The 19,614-nt window shown below is 46.9% G+C and overlaps 1 protein-coding gene across 1 annotated transcript in view; it reads right to left on the bottom strand.

Annotated features, from left to right (window-relative positions):
• TRIM36 (tripartite motif containing 36) overlaps positions 1-19,614 on the bottom strand; it is a 640,592-nt gene that overhangs the window by 492,693 nt on the left and 128,285 nt on the right. The gene's annotated exons all lie outside the window — the stretch shown is intronic.

Here is a 19,614-nt window from a genome sequence, read left to right as displayed (position 1 = left end):
CCTAGGCTAAGCTACTTAAATGTTTCTGAATTTTACTTTGAGGACAAGCAGAATTTGGGTGAAGGGCAGAGGCAGCTGTACAACATTTTAAAATGGAGCGGTTTTTAAAAACCAGAAAGTGGTACTGTTGGGTTTCGTGGTAGAAATGCAGGCAGGCACAAAATGCCTTCCTCTTCAGGCCCCAAACCATGCGATGGAAGAACCACGTCAAGACCTCTCCATAGCTCTGAAAAAGCTCCATGACTCGACCCAGGAGCCATACCTCACCCTGTACCTGCACAAATAACTGATATCTGTACATGAACTTGTTACCTACTCTGCAAGTGCACCTCAAACTTTTTGTTTTTGGTTTTTCAACAATCTTTATTAAGATATTGCACGATGCAGCGTAATAAACAGCACTTTGTGATGTAACTTATGGCAATATATAACCCCCACCCCCCCTACATCGCACCCCAACCGCGATGAGATAATCATCCAACTCCCACGTCCCTACATGTTTAAGAACACAGCTATTAAGTTCGAACCAAGAGTCCAATCAAGTACTGATCACTTCAATGTCTTTGAGCTCCATCCACCTTCAATTCCAATCTGTCTTGTAATAAACACTGCAACATAGAACACCCTCTCCCCCAGCAGCTAAAGCCCCCAGACTCTGTTTACAGGACCCCCCCACAGATCACATCCCAAGCGGTGGTCAAGGTACCTCCCAAGTTGAACAGCACATCCAGACGTTATAGCACCTCTGTCCCCCGGTACCAGCCTGCATCCCTCAAATTCCGGCTTCAATCCTCTCTTCCCCTCCCACCTCTAATGTGACATCAACAATCCCCTCCATCGCCCTCTCTCCCTGGGCCAGCAAATACGTAGTTAGGGGACCCCATATGTCCCGGGGCCGTGATCTCGCAGGAAGAAGGTCCGCGTATCCATGCAGTTGTTCCTGCCATGTAGCCATTGATGTAACCCAGTCCTTAAACTTGGGGGCCCGCCCCCTACCCCACCTGCTCGCCACCTGCCTCCTGGCTAATAACAGGCCCATGGCGAGGAATTTCTTGTACTTGGTAGTAATAGTGTTAGTCAGTCCTAAAAGAGCAATCGTGGGGCACGCCCGCAGCGGAGTCCCTATCATGCTGGACAAACCTTTAAACGTCTCCTCCCAGAACTCTGCCACCTTCCGGCAACTCCATGCCAGATGTACAAAGTCCGCCCCTGCCAGCCCGCAACGTAAACATCTATCATTGTCTCGGAGCCCAAATCTCTGCAATTTAGCAGGAGTGTAGTATAACCTGTGCAAAAACTTGAAGTGGATAAGGCGCAGCCTGCTGTTGCCAGTAATTGCCACCGTCTGTCTGCAACTAAATTCCCATTGCTCATCTGTCAGTGGGGCTGCTAAATCTGCATCCCATTCACCCCGGGCACGACAGGGGGGGATCCGCGGCCCCTCCTGCTGGTGTTTATATAAAAGCGATATAACATGACTGGGGGTGGCGCTTGCAAAAGGACATGCAGAGGAGAAAATATGTCGGGCTCCGCGGGGAAGTCAGGAGTCACCGCCTTTAGGGTTTGGCGCAATCTGACATACAAAAATGTCTCCAGTACAGTCGGGACATGCTCCCCAAAAAACTGTTCGCTCGTGCGGAAACTCCCTGCCAAATATAAGTCTCCCCAAGTATAATATTTCAGATTATCTAGCATTCTCCGACAAGCCCCTTCCTCCGTTACTGGTAACGCAGGGTTCCACGCCAGGACCACCCTGGGTGAGTACATTACTGAGGAGCCCGCGCGGCAGGCCATTCGTCTCCAGGCGCGTATAGTGCAATCTACCGTTGATGGGTCTCGCGTCTGTTCCCTCCCCGCAGCAAAGAGGTAGCCCGTCTGGGGCGTAGGGGCCATGTAGCCATCCTCGATCGCCAAGTGGGGCATAAAGGCCGGCGGGTGAAACCAGTAAATAGCAAAGTGTGCTTGTGAACAGTAATAATACGCTTCAAAATCGGGAACCTCAAACCCCCCTGGTGATAAGGTAGCATGAGCGTGGCCATATTGAGGCGCGCCTGCTTCCCTCCCCAAATGAGTCGTGTGAGTTGTGTTCTTAGTGTGCTAAAAAAAAAACGTCCCGGATGATATGGGATATTAACAAATAAGTATAGTAATTTCGGCAGAAGCACCATCTTAATCAGTGATATCCTCCCTGCCATGGACAGGGGAAGCCGTAGCCATTTGGTAATATTGGCAGTGATCGTCTCCATAGCTGTACCATAGTTCAGTCGCATGTATACCTCCTTATCTCTAGAGATATGAATGCCCAAGTATTTCAGGTCGTCCGATTCCCACCGCAAGGGGTAGTCCATGGGGAATGAGGTCGTCACATCAGTCAGGGGAAATACTGCAGATTTCGACCAATTGATTTGGACCCCCGATATACCACCAAATTTGGTTATGACCCGTAGTATAGGGTTGAGGTTCTCTTGAGGCCGCTTGATGTACAGCGTCATGTCATCCGCATATAGAGAAATGAGCAGTTGCCTGGAAGGATATACAAGTGCTTTGTCATTATGATGTTGGCGAAGCGTCGCCGCCAGGGGTTCAATGGCAAGAGCAAATAAGATGGGGGACAGTGGGCATCCCTGGCGCGTGCCCCTGGAGATGTCGAAGGGTAGAGACCTAGCCCCATTTAACAGAACAGACGCTACCGGCTTGCCATAAAGTAATTTAATCCAGTTCAGTAGAGTGTACGGCATGCCCATACGCTCCAACACGCCCAGCAAATAGTCCCATTCCAGGGAGTCGAATGCCTTAGTGGCGTCGAGAAAGACTGCCACTGCTGGGCATGTGGGATCCAGGTCCTGCAGCACTGCGGCCAGCGTCCGCAGGTTATGCGATGTGGCGCGATTCGGGACGAAGCCCGCCTGATCAGGGAGAACCAGTCGCTGCATCAACAGGCCTAGCCGAGTGGCCAGCACCTTAGCCAGAATTTTAGTATCGCAGTTTAGCAGCGACAAGGGGCGATAGGAATCACAAGACGTTGGGGGCTTCCCTGGCTTCAACAATTAGGTTATCAATGCCTCACGCATCGTCCTGGGCAGCTCGCCCTCCTCTAGGGCTGTATAGAAGACGTTTTTCAGAATGGGGGCAAGTATGTGGGCGTAGGTTTTATAGAATTCTATAGGTAGTCCATCAGACCCGGGCGCCTTACCCGACTGCATATGCATGATGGCTTCTGTAATTTCATCGAGTTCCAATTCCAAATTCAGGAATTTTTGTTGATTTTCCCCCAACCAGGCTATTGCAGTGTCCTCAAGGTACTCGTTCAATTTGAGTGGAGCGCCTCGCTGTGAGGTATACAATGCCTTATAGTAGTCCCGAAAAGTGGACAGCTGGTCTGGAAGATTCCGACACACCCGCCCCTGACTATCGTGTATCTCCAGGACATAATTGGAGAACCGGGGGGGGGTCGTATCGCCGTGGCCAATGCCTTCCCCGGTCTATCTCCTTCCCCATATCGCCGGGCCACATATGGTTTCCCTCGAAATTTAAGCTCCCTATCTGCTAGAACGCCAAACTCCGTTAGTTTGGTACGGATGGCAGCATTAATCCCATCCCCTCCCGAGCCCTCGCCAGCTGCACGTTCCAGTGCTCTCAGCTCATCCTCCAGCTTGGAGAGGTCTCTACGCAGTGTTTTGAGTATGCCGCCCCCTTTAGACAAGCACCATCCCCTGACCGTAACCTTGAAGGCCTCCCATGCAGTGGTCACACTAGATACCGACTGGAGATTGCGCTCAAAAAAATCCTTGATGTCGTGTTCCAGTTCCGTTTTAAACACAGTGTCTTGTAAGTGTAGGGGGTTAAGTCGCCAGCTAGTATACCCAGAGTGTTGCAGTGGAATCTGTAGTGTTGCTACTACCGGTGAGTGATCGGAATAGGTCCGTGCCAAGTGGGTCACTTCCTGCAGCCAATGTGCCATCCCAACAAAAAAGAACAGATAATCTAGTCTGGCCCATGTAGAGTGCACCGCCGAATAGTGGGTACCCTCCCGCTGCCCGGGGTTCAGGTATCTCCAGGAATCCAGCAGCCGACCCCCCTGCACAATGTCATTCAGTATCTGATGCATGCAGGTAAAGCGTGTCGGGTTGGTGTGCGATCTATCTAACCTTGGCTGTAACACAGTGTTAAAATCACCACCCCATATTATGTATGTCTTGCCTATCTCCTGAATCTTGTTCCAAAGTCGGGTCAATGTGCTAGGGTCATCTATGTTAGGCCCGTAGTAGTTTGCAAACAGCACGTCATGAGAGTGTAGTCTCCCCCAAAGCAAACAGAACCTGCCTCCACCACCCCGCCGAGGGAGAAGGGCACCCCACGCTTCACCAGAATAGCCACCCCTCTAGAATAGGTGGAGTAACTCGAGAAGCAGCGATGCGCCGCCCATCGCGAGGCAAACAACGGTGTGCAACCGGGGCCAAGGTGAGTCTCTTGTAGCATGGCTATCTCAATGTGATGCCGATCCAAGTACCCAAGCACCTGTCTTTTCTTTCTGGGGTTATTCAGGCCCCGGACATTCCATGTTGCAGCCCTCAATCTATGGAAATCTCGTATGGTGTCTGTCAGAACTCAGTGTAGTGCTTCCAGTATCTATAGCTGTATTCAATTGTGTCCCGCTGGGTAACATCAAATAACTAATACCCAAAATGTCCCCCATCAACTCCCACATCGGCAACCCCAACCGGCCGTGCATAGATACCCTCCCCACCCCAACAATCGCCAATGTCCCACATTGACTGACCCACAACATCAAAGAATTAGGGAATGCCCACATGGGAAGCGCTCAGGCCCACGACCGCCCTCCTCCCGCCTTCCTTTCACCCATCTACTGCACCACCTAATAGTGGGCAGTTGTTCTGGGGCGGCAGGGGGGCGCCAAACGGGGCTTCAGTCAGGAGAGCGGAAGAAACAAGAAGAACATAATATATCACCAATTGCAGTTCTGTCAATCACAGCGAAGCGTCCAGGCCTCAGGGAGAGCTCAGTCCGGGTCCGATAAGGGGGAGTGTGACCCAGAGCGCCCTCGGGCCCGCGAGCCGTCAGAGGCCGCCCGCCGGCTGCGCCCTAGATACTCCTCCACCTGCTGCGTGTTCTGGAAGAGATGCTGCTTTCCCTTATGTGTGATCTTCAATCTCGCCGGGTAGAGCATTGCATACGGAATATCTTGTGCCTGGAGCTTCTTCTTGACAGCAAGGAATTTGCGTTGGGCGTCCTGGACCGCCAGGGTAAAATCGGGGTAAAAAGCCAACACTGTATTTTCATAGTTCACTTGCTTTTTTTCTCGTGCCAGCCGGAGGACTGCATCTCTGTCTCGGTAATTCAAAAATCGAGGTATTACCGGACGTGGCGGAGCACCCGGGGGCGGCCGGGCTCCCAATGATCTGTGTGCCCTTTCCACTGTTAAATGCGCAGAAAAGGAGTCCTTGCCAAACAGCTCCATCACCAGTTTTTCGACGAAGTGCTCCATGCGGCCAACATTTGTGGATTCCGCCAGGCCAAGAATGCGGACATTGTTCCGCCGGGAGCGAGCTTCCAACTCTTCGTTTTTGTCTGCAATAATCCGCGAGAGTTTATCCATTTGCGTTATGTGCCCTTGGCGAGTTGTCGCTCCGTCCTCAAGGTGGGAGATCCTAGTCTCAGCCTCCTTTATCCGCTCCTCGTGTTGATCTAGTTTGTGCACCACGGTATCCAGGCGCTCATTCATTGTGTCTATCTTGGCGCCAATAGATGTCAGGCTATGCTTCATATCTAATAGGAGGGTTTTCCAATCCTCCTCCGGCGCATCGGATCCAGTACTCTCCCGCGAGGTAGACCTCGGCTTCTGGCGTGCCCCAAAGGACAATTTTGACTGTTTTGCGTCTGCTTACCCCATTGCGCAGTAGGGTGGGAGCAGCAGCCCTGCTGCCGAGTCGTGAAGGGGGGGTAGACCCACAATCCTCGATTCTCTCCCAGGCAGGTGTGGGGCGAGCCAGTATGCCGCGGGGTATTCGGCGCTAGCCCCTGCAGTATGTCGTGGGCACTAGCGGATGCAAGTCGACCACGCTCCTATTGGCGACTTAGGGGCCGCCAGGACCAATGCCGTGGGAGAAGCCGAGGATCGCAGGGGGGGGGGACGCTCCCGCCCGGGACCCCCCCCAGCTCGGCAACCCCTTCCCTCCGCCGCACCAGTTACCTGCCGAGGCCCAGGGCGTCGTGGATTCCCAAAATGGCCGATCCGGTGCTACAGCTGTGCTCCCCCAAGCAAGGGCGCTTCTTCGCCCAGTACGCTGCAGCCCGTTACAACAGGAGAGTAGCTGCAGGAGTGCAGGGCCGCTTCAGGACTGCCAGGGTCGACGCTGCGGGCCAAGCCAACAATCATTGGGGGGGGGATGCTCCCATCCGGGTTCACGCAGCTCGGCAGCCCCGTCCAATCGCTATGCCAGTGTCCAGCCGAGGTCCAGGGGGCACAAAATGGCCGATAGAGGATATTAGCTGTGTCTCCCCAAGCTAGGGTGCTCAGTATTTTGCAGTCCGGGATGGCGCGATGATAGCTGGAGGACCGCAAGCCCTCATGCGTCTTCAGGGTAGCGGCGCATCCCTCAGCCCAGGCACTCAAGGAGCAGCAGCAGCGGCCCCTCTCATTCCCCGCCGCCCGGGCGCTCCACCCTCCAGGCGCACCGGGCGAGACTAGCAGGACGTGACGAGAAGAGCGCCGCTCCCTCCGAGCAAATCCTACTTTCGGCTGCCGCTCTATCGCGCGGAACGGCGCGTCGTCTATGACCGCGCCCACTGCAGCCGCATTCAGCAATCCGGACACTTAGCTCATATAACAGCCGCGACTCGTTGCATCAGGGTCCCCCGCCGCGTTGCGTGCTCAGCCTCCGGCCAGCGGCCTCGCGCACGGCCCAGGTAACGCAGGACGCTTGCTTGCGGCCCGTTAGCTGCCGTCCACTAGGCCCTTCAGTGTCTTCGGCAGAATTATATCAGAAAGCCGCTCCCGCAGCCAGCCAGCGCCCCACCGTCAGACGTAGTAGGGGTTCCGCCAACCGGTGGTGCGTTGAGACGTGAGTTTCCTCGCCTCAGGATGGGTATAAAGTTTAGAGTCCCGTTTAGCCGGGCAGGAGCCTTACAGGCGCGCGGCCATGTTGGTCGTGCGCCACCTAGCGCCCCCCCAAGTGCACCTCAATCTTGACCTGAAATACCACAACTAATCTTGTACTGGACAGTAACAGTACTGTCAGTGCACTTCTGTCCTCCTCTACATCTACTGCAATGGAAGACGCTCCCAGCTGTGCCAATATGCCCCATTCTGACCCTCAGCACTACTTTCTGTTCATGTAGTAGGTAGGTAGGTAAACTTGTATTGTATTGATTTTTAATCTAAATTACACAATACACAGCCTTCATGACTCATTCTTTTTCTCCCTCGACAAGGCTACAATAACGAACCGCCTCTTCGATTCACTCCAGTGCTCCCCAGACTACGCATCACTTTATCAATATCACCATGAATCAGAGGAGCACACGGCACCTTCCCCTGCAGAGAAAGGAGCACGTCAGCCAAGAAGACAATGCACAAAAACCGTGCTGCCCCCACTGCCGTTGCGTGTATGCGCACTCCTCACCTCACTCTGCTCAAGGTCAAAAGAGAAGGGATTACATGTCTACACGCTGCCACGAAACGTCCATATAATATTAATACTTGCAGTATTTTTTTTTTAATAGCGGGAAGAATGATTTGTACAAAGAGGCGAAGGTCTGCAGTCTGTCAGCCCATGCAGGCTGTCTACTGATGTTTACACAGACATACCACGCTGATGGAGCGGGCCCTGCATTCCTTTCCCAGAAGACGAGGGGTGACCGGCCGCCCCTCCCTCCTCCTTCCTGCTTGGCAACCTGTACTTGACCAACCCACGCATGGCTCCGCTGCCCGGCCACCATCCCGCCCTGCTGGAGCCAGAGCGCTGATAACGAGCAGCCAAGGCTCTCCTCTGTCCAAAACACGCTCATGGAAAATGCACGCCCACTGCATACTTTGAAGAGGGGGATACCTTCCTTCATTCTCAGTTGTTCTTCCAAAGCGTCGGACACGCAGCTCTTTACTGCGAGTGCGAGATCCTAAAATACTACAAAAGTCAGGCGAGAAAGTGGTTCACCTCAGCATGGACGTGTTTTAAATATTTGTGGGCCATACCGCATACTTCAGCACAAGCTGTTGCCATTACGCAAACAGCAGCGTGTGTATTTTTGCATCGCGCTTTCACTTTCAGTGAAAGCGCGATGCAAAAATGAACTCGCTACTGCCTCGGTGGAAAAGCACCCAGAGTATTCTGGGATCCCCCTGTCCTCCCTGTGACCCCCTGCGCCTCTGAGCTGCATGCCTGCCTGGCATTAAGTAATAAAAGGAAACATGATCCGCCACTACACGCCCCCAAAGATAAGAAATTGCTTCACTACAGCCGTGAAGCAGACGACCCAGTCCGGATGGGCCGTGCAAAAGGGAGACGGGGCAGTAACCAAGAGGTATTCTTTTCAATGCGAAGCCAGCGTTTAGCATAAACGCTGACGCTTCCCAATGAAAATGATGGGCGAGGCTTCAAGTCCCCTTCTGAAATCTCCTGATCACATTAGCTCTCGAAGAGCGAGCAACGCATGCGTGCTGCAACGCTAGGCGAGACCTACAAATGGCAAGGCGTTAATTATTTGTCAGATAAAGAATTTAGTTTAGAATAAAATGCAAATCATGAAATAGCAAAATGGAGTGTAATGCAGCTCATTTAATAGGTTGTAAATCAGACACGTCAGCACTGTCCCACAGACCTTTACAGTACAGTTCTAACAGTACAGTTCTATCCACAATGCTTCTGTGACATCTTTTGGTTAATACAAATTCTATTTCAAATCAATGTTAAGTTCCCATGAAAATGACATTGTGGTCCCAAATAGTTGAAGCCTTGAGAAAGCATTCAGTTTGCTAAGTCGGCAAGAGAAGGAAGCTTGAGAAAGAAGTATCATGTTGTGTAAGAGAATGACCGTGTTTAAAACATTGCACACAATATTTTTTCTATGCTTGATGCACAGTGTGTAAAGGACAGAAAGATGGGTGTGCAGGAATAGCATGGGGACAAAAACAGGTTTGAAATAGAGGCCTACATTATTCATGTTAAAGTAAACAGTTTCTCAGTAAAATATCTTACATTCGTAACGTTAATCTCTCAGTGTTAATACAGATGTGCATTTTTATTAAAAGCGCTACACCAAGATCCCTCTAATGAAGAGGTCTTCAATCTGTGGGGCACTACCCCCAGAGGGGCTGTGGATGCCTTGGAAGGGGGTCGCTCATTCCCCAGCTTAACTTGTGCCTGCAATTGAAAACATTTGATTTTGATTTGGATCCTTATCAGCTGAAGTTTAATCAATTGAGTGTTTTGTGGTGTGAAAAGCTTTTGTGCCAGGGTGCCTGCTTGCCTCAATGGAGTGCAAATGTGCCTTTCAGTTAATCCGCAAGTGTTTAGAGGGCTTGGCTTAAATTGTTCAAATCACTCCAAGCTTTGATGACGACAAAGATTTGTTTTTTTTTTAGTGGTAGTGCAAAGAGTTAACAACTGGGCTGTGAAGTGCTTGCTTTTAATTTTAACTGCATTTACACATCCCATAGTACCCTTAAAGAGATGTTAATGGGACATTTATGTAAACAACTAAATTGCATATGCAAATATAAAATAATGATTTACATATTCACAGTGCTGACTGTCCTAGGCTGTGACTTCGTAGCACTAAAAATACACGTCACTATTCTCCACTCCACCAATCAAGATTTAATTCAGTGGCTCACTGGTTAAACATAGCACTCTGTAGTGCATTAACTAATAGAGGTTTCATAATGTACTACAGTGCATTTCCCACCGGGTAACAATTCCGCTGCCCATTATTTTATATGGAGATACCTGATGGTGAAAGACCTAAAAAACGTACAGATTATTTTGGGGCTTATTTATGAGCGGCTTGCATTGCTAGAGCATCAGTTTTTTTTACGCTCCGGCGGTGCAAGAGTCTCAACCATACCTATGAGGCAGTGTAAAGTCACCCTTCATGGCCTCACAGATATGGAGTAAGACATAGCAGTACAAGTCACTGCATTGCTTTACTCTGCGTCAAGGAGGTATTCCATGGGCTTTGCGTGAAGTTCCCATGCAACACACATGGATTTTGATGCTGCCCCGTATTTACAAAATCAAGTAAACCTGGGGCAGCTCCAAAAATGGACGCCTGCCCAGCAGAGGCTTGACGAGGATTTTTTTTTTCATTTCTACTTGTTCTTTCCTCTTTCCATGTGTGCTGCATTCTGCAGCTCATAGAGAGGAAAATGCCTCTCGGGATTGTTTCTGTGAAGGGATCTGCCCCTTCCTGTACAAAAACAATCCTGCCTAAAAACATTCCTGCCTATGTTGGTGCTATGCAGCAATTTGTGCGCCAACGCAAGGGAAAAGGACAGGAAAGCATTGTATTTCATAAATACTGTGCCTTCCAGTCCTTTCACATCGGTATAGGGCAGCGTAGCAAGAAGACTTTCAGCGCTGCACTACGCCAATTACTCATAAATGAGGCCCTTTGTTTTTAGCTACACCCCCACGCTCACTCTCCTTTGGTTTGCTAAACACAGTTTAATATTTCCCCACCGTAAAAATGGTTTGCTGTGGGAATTTGGGGTGTTTATGGTTGTTGATAGTTGTCGAGGATGAAGAGTACCAGGTTCTAGAAGGGGTTCCTTATGCCTAAAAAAGTTTGACAAGGGGGTCTCGGCATCAAAAAGTTTGAAGACCTCTGCTCTAATGGTTTTTGGAATTATTGCATCACCACTTCACCTTTAGATCAAACATGGTCCATTTCAAAATAGTCTCTTTTCTTTTTTCTCTGCTCATTGCTGACATCTTCACAGTACTCCCACAATTCTATGGCAGGACTGGAGGCGAGGATTATGCTCTGCTTTCTTTATTTTCCAGAACAAGCAGTATTCAACATTAATACAAAAGAACTATCTTTCCCATGGAACCTCGGAAAAGGTCAACAGTGGTGAACCAATAGGCAGCGCCAGGCATCCTGAAAGGCACAAGGCTGCTGGGATACTTCCTCTTTCTTTTCCTGCTCCACCAGCAGTTAAGTAAATTTTCTTCTATGTTCCTTCTCTTTGTTAATGCATATTGACTCATAGCTGTATGTTAATGTTTTTATTCTTCTTCTGAAGTGGCAAGTTCGCCACAGCCTTTCAGCCCACGGGAGCGTTCTCATTGCTCCATTCGCGGTGTGTCGCATAGCGGGCATTGCGGCGGAAGGCCGCTAGAGGGCGCGTGTGTTGTGCAAGCCGCGTCTCGGGGAGGCGAGTTCTTTCCTGTGAGAATCCTTCCTGTCAGTAACGCGCTCCCCGCCGAGCAGCAGCCCATGCCGCCTGGACGCCAGACGCCCATGTTTTACAGGTCTGTAGTTCAACTCTTGAACAGCCTGTACGCCCGTTTTTAAACGGGTCTGTATTACCCTGTGTTTGTCCTACAGTAAGGCTCTCACCTGTAATTAGCTCGACACCCGTTTTTTCACAGGTCTGCCATACCTTATTTCGGCTATCATATTGGGGCCCGGCCCAGGCGTAATTTTAACCCCTTAACCAGTGGGTGAGTTGGCCCCAGGGGTCTTAGCCCCCTAATCCCCTTGCTTCACGGACAAAATTTCAGGGCTTCAAGCCTGTCAAAAACCCTTAGAACCCTAGGTTCGCCATAATATTTAGGGCAGAGTGCCAATAGCAGGTAAGCCTTGATTCTGTCATAGAGGGGGATTAAGTTGAAGAATCCCTGCAGGTCCTGCCCCTGGAAGACGAGTTTTGTGAGACTGTGGATGCCTCCATCCACCAGGCAGTCGTGGCAGCAATGGGCCCCTTTGAGACACGCCTTATTCCCATGCGGACGCCCCCTACCTCAAAGGGCCATCTTCCCCCTCCCACTCCGAAACACAAACCGGTGTCGGCTGTTGATCTAGGCGCCTTAGAATGCCTTAAGAGCGCCTTTCTTTCACACCCATTCCCGGAACACTCAGGAGTGTTGGAGGAAGTTGCTCCCTCTTCCCTGCATGCTGGGGGGATGATGCCAGTGATGATTGCCCCACTGACGAAGCGGGCCCCTCCCGGCCCTGGCACCCTGCTACGGGAGGTGTGGATACTCCCTCTGACATGTTGGTCCCGGAGGACCTTCTTCACCCTCGCTCGATGGAGCGGATTCCAGCTGATAAGGTCACTCAGTTTATGGCGAGCCGCCTGAGGAAACCTCTGGAGAAAGAGGTCAGGGCCTACCCGAAGGCGGAATGCCCACGACCCGCTCACGCTGGTAAGGTGGTGGTCACTCCTGAAATTTACTCTAGGATGGCCACTTTCCTTCAAAGTCTGAAAGCTTATGAGAGTATGACGGACGTGCATCGCCCCCATGGCGATAACTAGTTACTTATATCTCTCAGGAAACCCTTCAAGGCAGTTTCTTCGCCCACCATAGCAAGATGGCTCAGATGGGTCATGCAGGAGGCAGGCATTGATATCTCGCACTTCGGTGCCCACTTGGTCCGAGGAGCAGTGGCCTCCAAAGCCCTTGCCCTCAGCCCTCACCTTGAGGATATCATTTATGCCGCAGACTTGTCCTCGGACACCATGTTCAAGAGATTCTATTTCAAACCAGTCGTGGATATGGCCTTCCTGGTGGTTGACAAGCTTTGAACGAGCATAATCCTCGCCTACGGTCCTGCCATAAAATGAAACATTTCCTAGTAACCATGAAGGAAAGTTTCAATTCTATTAATGACTCGGAGGCGAGGATTATTCCCACCCAGAGTTGCTTTCCTGAGACTATCAGTCATTACTCCCACCCATTGACACGAACATATGGGCCTGGAAGCGTCCTGCCTCTTCTTATGGGATAAGTATGAGCACCGTTTTGTCCCGATTCTGTGCAATGTTGTATTTAGTTACACAGGAGTTCTGATTGAACATCACATATGACCGTATCCTAAAATAAGCTGTCCGTGAATGGTATGTTCTACAAGATTCCAAAGTTTGAAAGTTCAGGTTCATCTTCGTATCTTCTGGCTTCTTGCAGGGTCCGAGCCTGCTAACACGGACTAGTGGAATTCGATGAAGGCCAGACGGTCGCAGACAAGAAAGAGGACGTATCCCAGCAGCCCGGTGCCTTTCAGGATGCCTGACGCTGCCTATTGGTTCACCTCTGTTGTTGATGTTTTCCGAGGTTCCATGGGAAAGATAGTTTTTTGTATTAATATTGAGTACTGCTGGTTCTGGAAAATAAAGCAGAGCATAATCCTCGCTTCCGAGTCCTTAATAGAATTGAAACTTTCCTTCGTGTTTACAAGGAAATTTTTCATTCTGTTTTCTCTTCAACATAAGAAATCCGACACCTGCTGGAGTCAGTTTGCTATCACATAGACTAATTCCCACATTATATTGGCCAGTCGTAGGGATCTTTGCCATTGTTTTAGAGAAGACCAGGAGCAATGCATCACATAAATTATAATCACAATTCTATTTTAAGTCAATAAAGAGAGCTGGGTATGAGTTAAAGGGTTTTATTCAAATCTTTTAGTAAATCATCTGTATTAGATTACAAGTTAAATTAATCAATTTAGTCATTAGATTCTAATTAGAAATCAATATACAATCAATTACCAAAAAATCGCGATTGTAATGCATTACACACATTCCATAAAGGAAAGAATCCCTACTCCAAGAATCGTGTAAAAGAATACCTGCAACTTCTTCACAATAAACACATAATCACCAATTTTATTCAGCATGTGTACACCAATACTTCATGAAAAGCACATCAATAATCACAATGCATAACCTTATTATTAATCACACCTTCAATACAGCAAAGGCCTTCGAAACCACACCTTGTCAGTCTTCAAATTCTGGGCTTTGTGCAATGGGGCTTGGGCATTACTCTAACTTGGGGTAATCATTTATAGCTCATCTCGTAACGTAAAACGTCCTCCTGCTGCCAAGTTTGCTAGAGCGGGAATCAGTTCTCCGTAAAAAAGAATCTGTTTACCATCACACGAGCTAATTCCCACTCTATATTGGTTGTTCGTATGGATCTTTGCCGTTGTTTTAGAGAAGCTCAGGAACAATGCATCCCATAAATTTATAATCACTATTCTATTTTCAGCCATTTCGTTATGAGTTATAGGGTTATATTGTTTAATTCTTTTTAGAAACTCATCTTTATGTGATTACAAGTTAAAATCCTCCATTTAGTACTTAGAATCTTATTAAAAATCTGTATATTATCAATAAACAAAAATCACAATAAAATGCATTAGGTACGTTCCATAAAGGAAAGAATCTCTGTTCTAAGAATCGGGTAAAAGGATTCAGTCAGAACCCATAAAGAGTTCTAGTTCGAGAGAGTGAGAGAAAACCTTAAGCTACAGCAATAAAGTTAGCTCAATAGATGAAAAATAATTCAAAGCAGAACTTCTCATAAAGAGAGGTTAAAGAAACTCAATAGAGTACCAGAGCAATGTGGAATTACGCAGAGCAAAAAGTGGGCTGGAAAAGTGGAGTTAAGATTCTCTATGAAAATGCATTATTATAGACATCACATTCTGAAGCTTTGTAACATGTTGTTTCTTCCGACTCAAATCAGCATTCAATGCTTTCATGGGAACAGGATACCTCCTCTTTTCGCCAAAATACAATAGTCCAAAGACAGCAATGTTTTGCTACTATATAGTAGCAATTCTAAGTTCATATAGATCACTTTCTCATTCAGGTCTACTTTCCCACAGGTAGACTACCTTTTAATGTAGTAAATGTTATTCATTTCTAACAACGATCTATGTAAATGCTGCAACATCTGTATTTTAAAAGAATACATTTTGCACAATGCCATCCTTTGGGAATGAAACAGGTAATTTAAAAGAGGTCATGTTCAGTTTAAATGCTGTATTTTATATACAAGCTTCTTCATTACCTCATTAAACGCTCAAAACGAATCACGTTAACTGTGATATTTGGGTAAGTAGAAACACTGCAGAAATATATAAAAACATTTCTGAAACTATTTATTATAAAAAAAAAACATGTTCATGGAAAAGTCAGGAAATAAACCTTTAATGCATGTTTGACATTTCTAGTCAAGTCAGCTTTACAAGCAATGTTACTGTAGCCATTTGAGGCCTATTACACATTTTTGCATTTTAAACTTTTTTATTTTTGTTAAAGCTAGCACATTCATTATGAATTATATTAATTTCTTGACTTTATATAAAACGCACCCTCAATTCCTCACTGATGGTTATCTAACCCTCACATTTTTTTTACAAATGAATCTATAGAGTTAATTCTCGTCCTCAGTTGGGTAAGTTCCCTTTCCTTTTAAACCAATAAGCACATTAAAATAATTATATGGGTTACTTTCCACCTTAATATGCCCTAGCCTAGGTTACAAACCCTTCAAAAATCTTTAAAAAACTCTTTCCAATTTTGCTAAACCAGGACCCAGCTGATTCCCAAGCACCTGTTTCTTCAAGAACCTTTAACTCCCGTGTGATGTTAGTTAATGTTAGAGACATATCTGTTAATCTGATTACTATTCTCAAACATACATGCGCAGCATTGCTGAACCTTTAGCCTGCAATAGACTTCATCCTCTTACGTTAATACATCTAAAGCTAGCCTGTTTTGCATAACCATAGATCTTACAGCTACCAGCTCATTATTAATGCTTTTTAAGGCTCCTGTTGTGTTGATAGCCAATTTGTCTACATGGGTAGGCAACTTTCAAATATATCCTCTCTCACTTGCCCAGCACTAAGCCTTGCCCTCGCCACAATTTTGTTTTTACTCTTTTCATTCATATCATCCTCGTGTTAGACACAAGTAAACACTATGCCTAAATAGCAGCTACCCTCCCAGTTATGGGGGAGTTTAAAATAAGCATTGCTCCCATACGCATACTAGATCCCCGTATTAATTAGCTGTGGTCCAGTCAAAAACTTATTTGCCACATAACTTCCCTTTCACTCGGTCCAACTTAATTCTTCTGCAGTTTAATTTTGTCTCTTTTCCTGTACCCTACACATTTTGCCTTTCTTTGCCGAATCGAAACTAAGTCAAGAATGCACTTTAAAATCCTCCTCTTCTTCCAACTTAACTCTTTGCTCTTCCTCAACCTTCACTGACTCTCAGCTTCTGTACAGTATGCCCTTCTGCAAACTCCTTCTCACCTTTGCTTAAAGAACATGTACATTTATTAATACCATGGTTAGTTCGATGAATGTACCTTGTGTGCAACATAGCTAAACAAGGTCCTCAAAGTTTTGCTTCCATAGTAAGCATACAAAGAAGTAACTAAATGAACAGTTTCCAGTGAAACATCAAAATTCGAATGACACAGTTCAAGAAAATCCTGTTGATTAAAACCAATTTAAAAACACAGAGGAGGATAAAGCATAGTTACGAGGAATGTGGTGATACATCTATGTAAAGTGGCGCAACATCAACAGAAATAAAAAGTAAAACTGCAATGGCTCTAAAGGAAACTCCTCTTGCCACTTTACAGGCCGTGGTTCCTGCTGGACACAGCTTAGATACTTATGGCAGAGTCTCCAGCCTACTCTGTAATCACAGCAGTGAATGTTTCTTTCTGAGTAGGTGTTAAAGGGGAAAAGCAACCCAGAGAGACATTCACAGCCAGACACTGGAAACATCAATTCATTAGGAGAAACAAGTTTGTCATTTCTTAACTTGGTTACTGGAGAGGTAAGGTGTGTAGCATGAGGTTGAAAGCAGTGTTTTGTTTATCAATGTGTATGCAGATGTAAATGTATATTTGAATTAACAGGAGTTCAGGATGGGTTAAAGGTCACTGCTGAAATGTGGCGATCTGAAAATTATGAATTTGAATCTTAGCAAGATTGGCTCAGTTTTCCATCCTTCCAAGATCAGTAACTGAGTACCTTAAGATTACTATTAAATTCATAATCTCGTAACATGCATTATATACAGCCCTTAGAATTGAAGACCTGTGCCATGAAGTGCCGTATAAAAAAAAACAAAATCTTTATACAACACTCAGTACCAACTCCAAGCGATCTGTTTTCTGGACTAAAATTATCCAGAAACACGACCTGGTTTTACCAGTGCACATACGCACCCACAAAAAAAGCAATTGCGAAAGAGGGCAGGGGGCTGCAGCAGAGACAATACAGTCCCCGTTTGTTTCCTCTAGTATTATGGGGGACGATGACAATGCTACCTTCAGAGATTCCACAGCCTCCCCAGTTGAGGTACCCGCCTGATCCAAAAACCCAGACCAGCAGGCGGTAAATTATCAGTATCAAAATCCCTGGAATCTGGGAACACGTATAATAAAATGAGCCCTACAGATATTCCCTATTCCAGGGGTTCAACTTGTAATCCCCAGTAACTCACATGGACAACATCCAGACACGTGGAAGTCAATGGCATAAATTGCCATCAAGATCTGAAAAATCTGTATTTTTACTTTGTCATGCAAGGGCAAACCAGATCACATATAGATGTTTAAAAGCAAGCATTATCCAATAAACCAATTCCCAGAATAGGAACTGGTGACTTCCAGCCTACACAAGAAACGGTAACAGATGCATGATCCAATTGAGAAATCTTGGTAGGATGGAACCCTTGCTGTACAAGACATTTACAACTAAATTGGAATACAGTGTTGCATGTAAAAAAACGTGTGCATGTGAAAACTGTTACTGCAAAGGAACACTTCCCTATGGATAATGCTTCACAGTTCACATTTTGCAAGGAGAAGCAGACTAGTGAGTGAAGTGTCTGGCTGTACTCTGAATGGAGGTGTGTAGGAATTCATTTCACTTAAGAGCTTGGGAGCAGACTGGCAGGAAGTGGCATGTGCAAGGAGCTCTGACGCTACTTAAGAGTACCTAAAATAATGCCCAGAGGAGGGTGCTAGGATTTTTAGTGCTTAAAGTCAGGGCCTGAAGGCTAACAAAGATGCTTTCAGGATATTTTAGCTTCAGCAGAGACAAGTCAACTCGTCAGTTCTGGGTAATGTGCTCTAGCAGCAAATAGAAGAGGTCTCTCAAGTGCTCTGGTGGCGATCAGGGTGTGAAGGCCATTATTGCGGACTAGTTGAATGTGAGGTCCAGCTGAGAATTCTCATGATTGGGTAAGGGTCTTTTGGGCCTTCAATGGCCTACAGAGTGTAACTCATGATAGGCCGAAGGCAATTTAAGGGTGCTGGTGGAAAAAGAGGTCCATTTCAGGGACTGACAAACTGCTCGCAGGTAGCGTCCCTGTGCACGGACAGAAGGGGACTGAAAGACAGTGAGCTCTCTGAGGGCGTCTGAGTGGCAGATAATTTGAAGCGGGCTGAACAATCATATGGTTGACTGAGATGTCCCTTGGAATATCATTGGATTACTTACATTTTAAGAGCTGGCAGAGGATTTGCAAGAGCAGATGCCTGATTAAGTATTAAGACAGTCATATCTGGGGTTGAATGGGATCCTCAAACTCCTTGGCTCTGATGCAGTGGCATCTGCTGCACTAATGACAGCTGTGCCTTTATTTGCACTGCTGCTAACCATGATGTGCCAGCGCTTTGTGCTTTAAGGAAGCTTGCACTGCTCTAGACTGTGCTCTATTGGAGGGTGTGTGTGTACACACACACACTTTACACTGGATGTTTGGAAGGCAGATGTAGCCATACACCAATAAATATCCTGTTTGTTCTGATGGTGTAGGTTATTTAATGTTTGTTAACTTTTAGCACAATACGTCACTGGGGAGACCTGGCCAACAAAAGTCTGAAGTCCACTGATTAAGATTGATATGACCCCCATTCTAAGTCTTGTTATGCTTCCCCTTGAACTAATTAGATTCATACGCCGGAAATCAATGAATTGTTAGAGAAAACTTCAGAACTGGAGAAAGTGTCCGGAATGACCTGTATTGAGGTGGTTATCATAGTCCACCTGAAACATCAGACTCTATCCCAACTTATGTCTTTCCAGAAAGACCTATGGACACACCTCTTAAAAACCCATCTTAAAGACTAGTTTGTACCTCTGTACAGATTACCAAGGCTAGGTCTCTGTTATACAATACCTTCAATAAACAAGCTACAAAGCGATGGAGTCAGATGAATCAAATGTAAGCGCATGGCGGTCTCATTTCTGCATCTAAGGATGCCTTTCGGCGACTGAGTCTTTTCTCTCAAGGAGTAGCGTTGCAATTTGCAGCCTTAATCCACAGTTTTTTCTTTCTTTCTTTAACGTAGTTTTATAAAGCGCGAACTTGACCCGGTATCGGAGCGCTTTACATAGCACCAGTTGCGTTACGTGAGGACACATTCATTTGTTAGGCATTTGTTAGGCACGGGGAGATTAAGTGATTTGCCCAGAATCACAGGATGTTCAGCGTCATTGCCGAGACTCGAACCCGGTTCCCCAGATACGAGGTCGACACCCTAACTGTTAGGCCAACTCCTCTATGCTTTTTTTAATTCAAAATTACTAGTTCTGAAGCAGTGAACA

This window comes from Triturus cristatus, chromosome 2_1, assembly GCF_964204655.1.
Source record: "Triturus cristatus chromosome 2_1, aTriCri1.1, whole genome shotgun sequence".
NCBI lineage: Eukaryota > Metazoa > Chordata > Amphibia > Caudata > Salamandridae > Triturus > Triturus cristatus.
This window is presented reverse-complemented; position numbering and strand designations above follow the sequence as displayed.